The sequence below is a fragment of the Lynx canadensis genome, chromosome C2, assembly GCF_007474595.2.
Source record: "Lynx canadensis isolate LIC74 chromosome C2, mLynCan4.pri.v2, whole genome shotgun sequence".
In the NCBI taxonomy this organism is placed as follows: Eukaryota; Metazoa; Chordata; class Mammalia; order Carnivora; family Felidae; genus Lynx; species Lynx canadensis.
Window position 1 is genome coordinate 62,793,601 of NC_044311.2, and position 12,710 is coordinate 62,806,310.

Sequence of the window (12,710 nt, forward strand, 5' to 3'; positions counted from 1 at the left end):
CAGGGTACATATTCAGAGCTCTTAACATAGCTGGAGACTAATTCATTAAATAATTGAACTGTGGGTGGGTGACATTTTATTTAGATACCCTTCAGCTTGCACAAAATGAAAAAATAGAGCCATATATTTACTAACCTAAAATAATTAGCCTGCTCGTTTTCTTTTGGGGGATTAAAAAGTGTTTCTCAGGGGCGCCTGGGTGGCGCAGTCGGTTAAGCGTCCGACTTCAGCTAGGTCACGATCTCGCGGTCCGTGAGTTCGAGCCCCGCGTCAGGCTCTGGGCTGGTGGCTCAGAGCCTGGAGCCTGCTTCCGATTCTGTGTCTCCCTCTCTCTCTGCCCCTCCCCCGTTCATGCTCTGTCTCTCTCTGTCCCAAAAATAAATAAACGTTGAAAAAAAGAAAAGTAAAAAAAAAAAAAAAAAGTGTTTCTCAGTTTTGATATTTACTAGTTTAATATCCCTGTGGAACCATATAATCATAGAAGGCTAATCTTCCCCTACAACATTCTCTCCTGGTTAAAAAATAAATAAATCTCCTGATTTAAAAAAAAAAAAACAGGGGCGCCTGGGTGGCGCAGTCGGTTAAGCGTCCGACTTTAGCCAGGTCACGATCTCGCGGTCTGGGAGTTCGAGCCCCGCGTCAGGCTCTGGGCTGATGGCTCAGAGCCTGGAGCCTGTTTCCGATTCTGTGTCTCCCTCTCTCTCTGCCCCTCCCCCGTTCATGCTCTGTCTCTCTCTGTCCCAAAAATAAATAAACGTTGAAAAAAAAAAATTGCTTTAAAAAATAAAAAAAATAAATAAATAAAAAAAACCAGAACGTTCTATTTTTTTTTTTTTTTTTTTAGTGTTTTATTTATTTTTGAGACAGAAAGTGACAGAGCATGAGCAGGGGAAGGGCAGAGAGAGAAGGAGACACAATCTGAAGCAGGCTCCAGGTTCTGAGCTGTCAGCACAGAGCCTGATGTGGGGCTTGAATTCACAAACCACGAGATCATGACCTGAGCTGAAGTCAGATGCTTAACCGATTGAACCACCCCAGGCGCCCCCAGAACATTCTATTCTTAAATGGAGGATTCAATCATTTCGTCTAAGCTGACTTGTTGAATAAGGCCACAGAGTCAATCTGTGTGAATCACCCAGTTTGCATATTGCCCAAAGATAAATTCTTTTCAACAGGGAAGCCTGTCCAGTCAGCAATCTCAAAAATACGTGGGTCTTAGGAGCAAGTAAATGAGAAGATGTTCATGGCTTAGTTCCACATGTAACCACTCACAGAAAAGCAAATTTTAAAAAATGTCTTTCCGGCAGTCCCTGGCAACATCTTTGGATACAGAAGGTGGTGTTTAAAACATGGCTGCAAAAATCAATAAATCAGCAACAATTAGTTGGACCTAAATCATTGTACCTTAAAAAGAAGGATAATAGAGGGAGTTGCCATAGGAAAACCAGCTGGCTGGTTACCTGACAGGCGGGCATTATCTTGGTGACATCACAGGAGTCAAAGATATGCGTGGACTTTGGCTTTACAGATACAAAAATTTTATCTTCATAGTGCACCAGAGTTATCAGACTCAGGGAGACAACTTCATGACAACCAAACGCACAGGAGACGGCTATGTAAATCATAATGTAATTTATTCATTTAAATAAGAAATATGACCATCTCACACAAAGGAATGCCCATTTTGTCATAGCTTGTACTTTCCCTGTAGGCAGTTACTATTTAAATCATATTATAACCAGAAGGTAGCTTGGTGAGCAGTGAGAAATTTCAAGGGAGTTATTTTATGATTCAAATGTTTGAAAGCACTGGATGATGATAGTCCAATTCAGTCATTTCTTATTTCTATTTTTGTTTTATCAGCGGTAGGGCACATTTTCAGGATTAAGTCTTGCAAGGAACACATACATAGGTACATAGGTACATAGATACCTCTGCTCCTCTCTCACTGTTCGGACTGAAACTCTGGTAGTATACCCAGAGCCGCACATGCTCAGCATCTCTATAGTCTGGAAGGAGCCAGACAGAGGAGCCAGAAGAAGCTGTCCAAGGAGGAGCTGGCATATGCAGAGATACAGAAGCATGAAGAACATGGCACATTCTGAGAACTACAAATGGTCCAATAAGAATGAAATGCAGGAGGGGCGCCTGGGTGTCTGGTTAGCTGAGCTTCCAACTTCAGCTCAGGTCATGATCTCACAGTTCGTGGGTTTGAGCCCCACATTGGACATTCTGCTATCAGCACGGAGCCTGCTTCAGATCCTCTGTCCCCCTCTCTGCCCCTCCCCCCCCGTCAAAAATAGATAAACATTTTAAAATTTTTAAAAAAAGAATGGAATACAGTAAAACCTGGTTCGCAAGCATAATTCATTCTGGAAACATGCTGGTAATCCAAAGCACTTGTATATCAAGCGAATTTCAAGAACGATTAGCTCAGTTGGGATCATGTGATATTTGACATCAGGCACTACTCATATTACAAGACATCACTTGTTTATCAAGTTAAAATGTATTAGAAATGTTTGCTCGCCTTGCGGAACCTCGCAGAACAAGTTACTCACAATTCAAGGTTTTGTTGTATTGTATTTGTGAGGGGATAGAGAGAGGAGGTAGTAAGAGATAAGGCTGGAAGAAGTAAGCAAGAGACAAATGATGAAGAAAAGGTCTTGACACTTTGTTAAATTATTTGGGTCTTATATAAGAAGCTACGGAAAGACATAAGAATTTTCAGTGGGGCTGTGACACGACCACATTGCAATCTAAAAAACATCACTGTGGCTGAAAAATAGAAAAGTGAGTTAGTGGAGGGGTACAATATATGCAAGGAACACAGTTAGGAAGCCTGTGTCACCTGTCATCAGTGTCTCACCCTCAGGACTTTACTGTACAACACCAATCCCCTAACTCCCAGCACTTGCACTGTGGTACACCGGAGCTTTCTTTTGCTGCTTGAGCTCACTTTGTTGCCTGTGTCAGGCTTGAAGTGTCAGAGAATTCATGCTCCAGCCACACCCTCAGTCAGCACCCAGCTCTGGGGTGTGTGCTATGATCCATGGGATTAAGCTCCAGTTGCCCACAGCAGAAGCAGGCTTGGTAACAGGCCTCCTGGCTGCTTTCTCTTCCTTGTCTCACTTCCCCTATCCTGCATACTTCACTTCCCAAATAAGTTACTTGTACTCAAATATTTATTTCAGGATCTGCTTCTAGGGGAACTCAAACTAAGATAAGGCCACTGTAGGTGAAGGATAACAGGGGCCTGATTCAAGCAGGGAACCCTGAGCTGGAGACCACGGAAGCTGGAGTTGCATTCAAAAGATGTGAAAGCTAAATAAGCAAAATACCAGGGGATTCCAGGATGGCCTCCAGGTTTCTCATTTGGGAAACTAAGGAATGGCAATGCTGTTCACTAAGATGAGGGACAAAAGAGGGGAAGGAGGATTTGGGGGGAAGATGACAGGCTCAGAACTGAATATGCTCAGTCTGAGACATATGAGGAACAGCCAAGTGGAGTTGAGAAGTAGGATGGTGTCTATACCAGCTGGGGGGTCGGAAGACTGGCCCGAGCTGGACATATATACCAGGGAGAGTAGCTTTTATCATGGTTGTGCTCACTGTACGAAACTCCTCCGTATTTGGGGAAAATACCAAATGAATGGGAGGCAGGGCCCCTCCTCCCATCAGAGTAATAAGCAACGGAAGCCGACTGCCTTTCCCTGCTCTTTAGCCCCGAGGCACGGTCATGTGATCTAGGCTTGGCCAATCAGATGCCCCACCAAGGATTATTCCGAATGGATGGGATAATCCACAGAGGCAAATATGGCCTGATTTTTCAGGGTGAATGTGGCAGAATTGAGAGTCCAGTGTTTCTGGGGGTGATGGCAACAGCAGTGAGGCCCTCACGTCTATACTTTCTGTCAGGTCGATTTTAGGGGAGGGAGCCAGAGAATCCATGCAAGTTTACCATCACGGTAGGAACTGCAACTTAAATTCCATCTTTGGTTTTGAAAAAGGATCAATGTTCTGTTTCTTAAGCTGGGAGGTAGACACATGAGTGTTTGTTTTATTTTTTTGTCTTATTTTAAGCAATCCTAATGCATTTTAAACACTCTTTTGTATGTATATGTCACAATGAAATTTTCAAACAAAAATGTGGTTTTTGAACAGAAATGACAAAGTAGAAATTATGTTCAAGGGTGAAAAAGATATAATGTGTGGATTTGCTTTTTTAAAAAGGGGAAAGTGAAGAAGATTCATAATTGTTAAAGCTGAGAGATGGGTATGGTGGCCTTTGGAATATTCTCGTTCTATTTTTTGTGTGTTTGAAATTTTCCCTAATTATAAAAATTGGAGGAAGAAGGGTATCCAGGGCTCATGGAAACACTGATGGAGAACAAACTCATAGGAATAACCCAGAGAAAACCCAGTGCCTCACACATTAAATGTGAGCAATGTTCATTTGTTGATTGATCTCGATCTAGAAACATGGTAATTGACTGGAAACAGGACTACACTCTGTTTAATCAGAAAACTAAAGCTTTAGGAATATCTGAAAACTTGAGTCACCAACAGTCCCTAGTTTGTTTTCTAGAACTTCAAACTCCTCTGATCGCAGATTCCTCACTCACCCGTGTGCCACCAGAGGCTTACACTTCTCTTTGGCAAATTACAGACATCTTCCTCTGCTTCTTCTCCTGTTGTAACTCTTGATCTGATTAATTCTACTTTTCTTCTCCTAAAGCTGAGGAAAGGTTTTCCCCAAAATGGATTTCTGCTCTTACTGCCAAACTGAGATGGCCAGGATCTTAAGATGCCGCCTTATTGGCTTGCTCTTTAAGTTTTACAGAACCTTTTGCTCCACCTACCCCCAACCTCCACCCCTAAGAAGAGAACATGGAATCCGTTTCCCAAGGGCTGGCTGGAAGGCATTTGGGTGATACCATCCTGGACCATTAAAAAGCACCAGCTCCCAGGAGCAGAATGAAATCTCTGCTTTTCCAGGATTCCTCCCCTCCTATCCAGTCTCAGACGTCTGGGACATACAGTATTATCCAGTTTTAGTCACCATTTTATCCCAGTGTCCTATAGGAATTTGATCAAAAGAGAATCCCAGAATGTAAACCGGCCACACCTGCAAGTTTTATTACAAGTGTGTTGTTTGTTTGTTCGATTCGGATGGGGAAAGGATGGCGGAAAATCAAGAGCTATGGGAAGACTGTCCTCACAGCTCACTCTTCTGCTGTGGGCTGCTTTCCAATTGGTGCAACAGGAGATCTGGGGCCTGTGTTTGCTTTTCTTGGCACTCACAGAGGTGGTGTCTGTAGCTGAAGACACTGGGGCTGTTGCCAGAGGCCCTGCTGGAGCTGAAACTGTGTGATTCCAGGTTCCAAGATCTCATCTGCTCGCAGCAATGGGGAACATTTTGATCTTGGCGAACGCTCTCATGCCGGCACTCCATGTCCCCCTGACTCTTCTCCCTGCTTCTCTGACCCCAAGCAGAGCAACTGAGTGACCTCTGGACACACACAGCTCTTCGGCACCGCTGTCTCCGGAATTCCCCGCATCTCCCTGGGGAACTCACCACAGTGGACACAAACAGGATTACAAACTGCTAGTGACCTGGCAGCACATTAACCACAGGCCCCTTGAGGAGAAAAGGAGAGAGAGCCTCCTTCCCTGGTAGCTGGCTCCACAGCCCCAAAAACTGCAGAGATGGATGCCCTATATAGCGGGCTGCCTTCAGACACTGAATGTTGGTGCCGTGCAAGCTTCCACAGACTGAACAAAGTGAGAAAAACAAAATGCATTCCCTTGAAATGGGAGGTGTGATCCCCCTCCTTTCTGGGCTATTGCTGGTCACTAACATCAGAATGACCAAGGATTATTGGATTATTGGTGGTGTTCCCCACCAGTGTGTGAGCCAGGACCCCGGCTGGCGTTTTGACCTCTCCAGAAGTCTGGATGTGGTCAGGCTGTAAAGTCTTCCAATGCTCAGGCCCTTCGTTTATCACCCCACCTGTACCTCCCTTTTGCATGACCCTCCCGCTCACTTCCTGCAACTGTCACCCCTTCCCTCATACCGCAGTAGCCGCCCCCCCATGCTCTCACACCCGCATACCTCTGTTCCACCCATGCCTGTTCTCAAAGGCATGCACCGGTCAGCTCCTCCCTCATCCCAAGCTGCTCTGAGCCCGTGTTTCTCAACTTCCAGTCCACAGACAGGACAAAATCAAATCACATAAATTCACTCTCTTTCCCAGTGGTCATCTCTTCGGGAATAGCATTTCCAGCTCTTTTATCCCAATCCCTCAGCCTTTTTCCTAGATACAAAACAGATCATTTAAAGTTTTTGCTCAAGAGTGTGATTTTAGTTGAGAAACGGTCTCCATTCGTCTGATAGAAGTTTTTAAAGTAATTATTATTGAGCTTTACTATGTACTGGGTGTCTGATAAGTTTTATAATATTCGATCCTTACAGCCATCCTTTTGCAGACAATGAAAGTGTGGTCCAGAGGGATTTAGTTGCCAAAGGTGATACAACTATTAAATGGGAGAGCCAGAATATAAACTTATGCATTCTAAGCCCAGAACCCATGCTTTCAATCACCCCGCATATTGCCTCCCAACTCCTAGAAGCACGCCTCTTTTAAAATTTCCCACTCTCTCTTTACACTATCCCTTGCCCAGATCACTATTATTTACCAACTTCAAGGAAAGTTTGCCACCTTGCTCCATGATATTAACCAAAAGCTGCCCCTCCACTGTTTCTCTGCCATCCCTCTGGGGCTCCTCCCACCTTAACTGCTCTGAAAACTCCTAATGCCCTGTGTCTGTTAGGATACTTTGGGCTGTAAGAATCTAAACTCCAATTTAGGCTGGCTTAACTGATAAGGATATTGATCTTATATAATAGGAATGGATAAGGTTGAATCACATGATTGAGCACTTGGCAATGCCATCAAGGATCCAAGGATCAAGGGTCTCCCCACTCTGTAAACTTGATCCAAAGGCTGGCCCCCCTCAAGAGTTTACAGTGGCTGCTAGGAGGCCTGGCACCACATGCTCCCTTGCTGTTGTCCCAGTTCAGGTGAGGGGTGGGGGTGGGAACTCTCTTCCCATCACGTCTGAGTGGACCAGTTTAGGTCATATGCCCACTCCACTAACAAGGGAAGGCTCCAAGTGATTGGTTTAAACCCAAATTTCTGAACCAATCTTTGGCTGAGAGGATGGGATTAGCATGATTGGTTTAGATTTTCAGAACCTGAGAGGAAATCACTTTGCCCTGCCCGGGTAGAGGGAGGACATATATCCTGGGTCCCCTGAGAAGGGAAATGGCTGCTACAACCATTGCTCTCGCAGTGTGTCCATCAGGGTCACTGTGTATAGTTTTGCATTGTTTTTCATTGTCCAAGGTGCCTAGATGAATGAGGGTTGATTGCTCACCCAGCTATGTGCCCTGGTCTGCCTCCCCTTACCTCCAAATACAATCAGAGTCTCCTCTTATGTTCACCAAGCCATGTAGCCACGGGGCTGTAAACTCCTAGAGGAGGCGCCTCTTTCTAATTTGCACAGAGGTACCTGTGGTTGGCATGCTCAGATTCCCCTTCAAGAAAGGACTAGCTGTCCAGCTGTGAGGAGTGCAATTAGCTGACAGCCTCCAGCTGTTCGCTCCTTCAGAAGCTGCCTAGCTTTCAAGGGGAGTTCATGTTCTTTTCGGCCTGGCCACAAGTCTGCATCGTGGTCTGATGGCTACCCCTGGCCAATCCTACTTCTCACCCTTCTCCATTCACTGGTGTTAACGTCTCAATAAGCCTTTAGCCTCACTCCGTTTTAGGACCTGCTCCCCAAAGAGCCCAATCTGCAGCAGTACCCTGATAACTAGCTGTGACTCTACCTACAACTTCTATTTCTGCCCACATAACTTGCATCTCCAGAAAACATGTTCTTCAACCTCTATATTCCACTCCTCCTGCTAAAACTGCTTTTTATTTGCCTCCTGACCTTCAGTCCTTGTGCCTCCCCCATTCTTAGTCCACCAGCTACCATCTAGTTTCCTTGTCATGCCTCAGCCTGGACCCCATCTCAACCATGACTTTGCTAGCACCTGATTTCTCCACCCTTAGGCCAATCCCCAGCTCTGGGAAAGCTACAGTAAAATGTCCTTCCTTCCCTCCTGCTATGAGTCTACTGAAAACTGGGTTTAATGACTTAATGACAAATCCACGCTATCTAACTTTAATTGGGCCCTCAGGGCTGCTCAGTGATTATTTTACTAATCTCTGTAGACTCCCACTGCATTGATGCCAAATGTTTTCCTCTCCTTGTTTCCTAATATCCCTTCCTCTTAATTTCTCCTCACACCCTGAGGATGAATTGTTGACCTTCTTTTCATGTTGATCAGGTTTGTAGCCCCTAAACTTCCCCCTTAGAGCTGACAGCTGACATCTGTTGTTTTTACCTACTCAGATCCATTATACCTCAATTTTCTTTGGAGGAATGGCCCCTCTTCCACCTCCAGTCTGTGCAGCTCCAGTGGACTGGCTCCCATCTCCAAAGCTGGGTATGTGACTCAGGCTGGCCAGTGCACAGTAAACAAATCAGGCATGGGCTTATGAACCAAGCCAAAACAATGAAAGCCTTGTCAGAATTATTTGGGGGAAGGGGGTGGGGTGCTATAAACTTTCTTTGGGGATTGCTAATCTGTAAAGAAAAAAGCCTGGTGCTGTAAGACTCCATCTTGCCCTTCAAGGGAAGAGGCTGCCTAAGAAAAAGCCGGAGGAAAACATACCTGGTCCTGGTGGCATCCTAGAGCTCCTGGATCCACCTGTCTTGAAGCCATCATACCACAGGACTTTTCAATTCCATAATCCAATAAATTCTTTTTTTTCTTTTAGCCAGTTGGAAACATGTCTCTTACACTTGCACCCAAGGGTCCTGATCTATAACCTCCTCTGAATCTCCAAATGTGTGAATATCTCTCCCTGTTTTTGACTTGTTCGCATCTGTTTCTGACAGAGGTACCATTCTTGTTTCTGTATTTTGTCTTCCGGCTATGCCTTATTTTCTTTTTTTTTTTTTCCTCGATTTTTTATTTAAATTCTAGTTAGTTAACATATAGAGTAATATTGGTTTCAGGAATAAAATTTAGTGATTCATCACTTACATATAACGTCCAGTGCTTATAACAAGTGTCCTCCTTAATACCCATCATCCATTTAGCCGACCCCCCACCCATCTCCCTTCCCAAATCTCAGTTTGTTCTCTATAGTTAAGAGTCTCATTATGGCTTCCTTCTCTTTTTCCCCCCTTCCTATATGTTTTGTTTCCTAAATTCCACTTATGAGTGAAATCATATATTTGTCCTTCTCTGTCTTATTTTCCTTAGCATAATATACTCTAGCTCCATCCATGTGATTGCAAATGGCAAGATTTCATTCTTTTTGATCACCGAGTAATATTCCATTGTGTGTATGTACACCACATCTTCTTTATCCATTCATCAGTTGATGGACATTTGGGCTCTTTCCGTAGTTTGGCTATTGTTGATAATGCTGCTATAAACATTGGTGTGCATGTACCCCTTTGAATCTGTATTTTTGTATCCTTTGGGTAAATACCTAGTAGTGTATTTGTTGGGTCATAGGGTAGTTCTAATTTTAACTTTTTGAGGAACCTCCATACTGTTTTCCAGGTTGGCTGCCCCAGTTTGCATTCCCACCAACAGTGTAAGAAGGTTCCCCTTTCTCCACATCCTCTCCAACATCTGTTGTTTCCTGTGTTATTAATTTTAGCCATTCAGACAGGTGTGTGGTGGTATCTCATCATGGTTTTGATTTGTATTTCCCTGATGATGAGTGATGTCAACCATCTTTTCATATGTCTGTTAGCTACCTGGATGTCTTCTTTGGAAAAATGTCTATTCATGTCTTCTGCCCATTTCTTAATGTTTATTTATTTTTGAGAAAGAGACAGAGAGAGAGAGAGAGAGAGACAGAATGTGAGCAGGGGAGGGGCAGAGAGAGACACAGAACTGGAAGTGGGCTCCAGGCTCCACACTGTCAGCACAGAGCCCACGAACTGTGAGATCACGACCTGAGCCGGAGTCGGAGGCTTAACCGACTGAGCCACCCACACGCCCCACTTCTGCCCATTTCTTAACTGGTTTATTTGTATTGGGAGGCTATGCCTTATTTTCATTTGGGGCCTTGTTGTATCAATTTCCCTTTCCCTTCTTCCCCCATTTCCCATATTTGTAACTGGTATTGGCTGAATAAATATTACCAAACTATTTCAAAAGTGTAGTCTTTGATGAGAACACACAAAAGGCATCTCTGACAGTGCAAGAATGTAATTCTTTGAGAGGGACCTCGTTCTTCAGGTGGACAGGGGAAATGATGAAGGGAGAAGCGTCCTCGATGGCACAATCTATCCTTCTGCGTCCCCTTTTGTATATTCCTCAAGAGGATGCTACGATCTCACCTCCACACTCTCGTTCTCTGGCAGCCAGTACATCCTGCTCTTCACGAGGAATTGTTTTGTAGCACAAAAGGATGTTCTGTGTGATAGGTTCTGCAGCGTCCAAAGGACTCTCAAGGGGGGAGCAGAGCAGAACGGTGTGCATCAACAGCCTTCAGAAACTCTTCAGTGCTCAGTTGTTGGGTTGTTTTCTTTTTTTTTTCTTCTTATTTTAACTTTATCTTAGGTAATATATTTACATGATATGAAATTCAAAACTAACTAAAAGGATAAATACAGATATAAAGCTTTCACTTCCCCTCTCCTCCTCCTTTTCCATCAAGTTTTCTGTAATTTACATACAGTAAAATTCACTCTTTATGTGTACGGTCCATAGGGAGCACAATATACCTACAGAACTTTTAGCCATCTATTTACAGCTAATATGAGCACTTTAAGGAAAATGTAGAAGAAGCCTTACAATTACCTAGGTCTCTCTTTAACCTTCCCCCCTTTTATGTTGTAGTTGCCGCTTATATTACTGCATCTACATGCATTGAAACCCCCACCAATCTTACATTTTTGCTGTTAACAGTCATACAGCTTTGAAGTAACTTCTGAGGAAAAAAATATTCTGTTACATGTATCCAAACATGTGTTTGTTCCTCCTTCATTCCTGCCGTTCCATCTTTCCCTCTCGAACCTTTTGCCTTTAGCTTGAAAAACTCCCTTTTATCATTTTTTGAGAGCAGGTCTGCCAGCAATGAATTTTGTTAGTTTTCTTAGTCTAGGGATATCTTTATGTCACTGTCATTCCCAAAGGATATATTCACTAGATGTAAAAGTCTCAGTTAATTCTCAGATCTTTTCTTTAAGCAGTTTAAAGATGTTGTTCCACTGTCTTCTAGGCTCTGTGTAACGTGTTATTTTTCTCTGGCTGCTTTCAAGATTTTTTTTTTCTTTACCTCTGGTTTTCAGCAGTCTGATTATAATGTGTCTGGTATGGTTTTCTTTGAGTTTATTTTGTAACCTTATATGTTTCACCATATTGGAAAGTTTTCAGCAATTATTTCTTCAAATATTTTTTCTGAACCAATCTCTTTTTCTTTGGGGGACTGAAATGACACACATGTTATATCTTAAAATATTATCCTGTAGGTACCTGATGATCTGTTCACTTTTTAAAGATATTTTCTCTTCAGTTCTTTATTTTGGATGATTTCTATTGATCAGTCTTTAAATTCTGCCATCCAGTGGCCTCACTTTTACTTCACACATTACATTTTTCATTTCTAAAATCTCCTTTTGGCTCTTTGTTTATGATTTCTATCTCACTCCTCAGAATTGCTATCTTTCCTTCACTTCACATGTGTTCAATTCCACTTTGTGGAGAGCGATCATAGTTGTTTTAAAGCCTAGTAACTTCAACATCTGGATCATCTCCGAGTAGGCATCTGTTGATTGTGTTTTGAGAATTGGTCGTAGTTTCCTGCTCCTTTGTCTGCTGAGTAATTCTGGATTGTATTCTGGACATTTTGAATATACACTGTATTCTGAAACTCCAGGTCCTATTAAAGTCCTCCGTACAATGGTGACTTTTTACATTTTTAGTTGGCCAGACACCCAGAACTCCAAGATGGCATCATCCGCACCAGTGAAGATGAAAAAGCTCATGGATGGTAAACTAGCAGAGTTGCCAGACTGTATACTGATGAGGGATTTCACCCCTAATGTCACTGTTGGAGTGTTTCAAAGAGGTTGCTACTGTATTACAGCAGGTATGTCAATGTGAGGAAAGGGGGCGTCTCTAGGATTTCTGTGGTGCTGGCAGCTTATGTGCTTTTCAGCGACTGTCATTCTTAACAAGGGACTCAAACATAAGCAGCTACCCAAGTACTGCTGAAGAGGGCCCAGTGTGGAGGCACATTCTACCTTCCTTACCATAGCCTTTGCCGGGCACCCTTGAATCCTTTCATGTCCGAATTAAGAAGTAACACCCAGTAAAAGATGACTGGCATGTAGAAACAAATAAACAAATACATAAACAAAATCTAACGAGCCACTAACATGGTTAGTTTCAGACTCTAAGTTCTGTCTCCTTTGGTCAGTTAGTTTCAGTGTCAGTTCTGTTTTCAAATCTTCTATTCTGCTGCTTTTTTCTATACCACACATGTGCTTCTTAGGGATTAGTCTTTGAATCATGCAGTAAATTACGATATAAATCACTTCAGTGTCTTTGTTATACAGCCAGGGATCAT

The 12,710-nt window shown here is 43.2% G+C and overlaps 1 pseudogene; it reads left to right on the top strand.

Annotated features, from left to right (window-relative positions):
- The first annotated feature begins 12,088 nt into the window (after positions 1-12,088).
- Positions 12,089-12,355, top strand: LOC115522849 (annotated as a pseudogene).
- The last annotated feature ends 355 nt before the right edge of the window (positions 12,356-12,710 follow it).